Below are 876 nucleotides of genomic sequence, written 5' to 3' on the forward strand. Positions count from 1 at the left end.
ACATGGCAGAAAATCAAAAAAGGAAATACATATAGTTAATAATAGTTTAAACACTGTGATATTTATATAATTAAAACATATGACTCCTGTAAGTTAACATTTTGGTTAACACCTTTCCAGAAACATTGCTATTTTCTTGGTTTCTCTATTTTTTTGTATTGATATATTGTTTAGGTTGCTTTAAAGTATATTTCTTATAGGAAGATAAAGACTTTCTCATTACAAACTTTAAAATTGTGTATTAGAAAAAAAAAAAATTAAAAATCCAAAATCCTCAAGCAAAGCAGTTTATTCACTTCTTAATTTAACCAAGTGGCAGATGTTTCCATTTGAAATTGATTTTGCTATATCAAACAACACTCTGTTTAACATCTTTGTGCATCTGTTTTCTGGATGTTGAACTGTTAAACTACCCTATAGAAAGGCTGCACGTGGTGGCATTACACAAATGCTAATTGTGAAGAAAAGCATGTTACATATAGCACAGTGTTTTGTGGTTGAAGTAAAATTGATTATTATTCTTTTGTTCTTTGTGGGTTTCTGTAGATAGGTTAAGCAGAAATTTGAGATGAGACTAGCTAGGGAAACATTTACTCTGTAAAAGTTTATTGCTACTTCTACAACAGCAACTTCATTGGAGTGGACAATGGAAAGAAATAACATGTTTAATTTTGGGCACAGGCCCATACTTAGTTTTGAGGCCAAAACTCTGAAAGTGAAAAACCTGCCAACAGCAGCTAATGGTGTGAGCCAAAGGCCTGTCTGGTTCCCTATGAGGTGGGATATTACCTTATCAGCTACTTTGTTTTGCTAATGAAAATAACATTGGCAAATAAAAATAGCAGCTGCTGTGGTATTGGGCTATATACTTCACAG

Source organism: Trachypithecus francoisi, unplaced genomic scaffold (assembly GCF_009764315.1).
Source record: "Trachypithecus francoisi isolate TF-2019V2 unplaced genomic scaffold, Tfra_2.0 Contig00030, whole genome shotgun sequence".
NCBI classification, from domain to species: Eukaryota; Metazoa; Chordata; class Mammalia; order Primates; family Cercopithecidae; genus Trachypithecus; species Trachypithecus francoisi.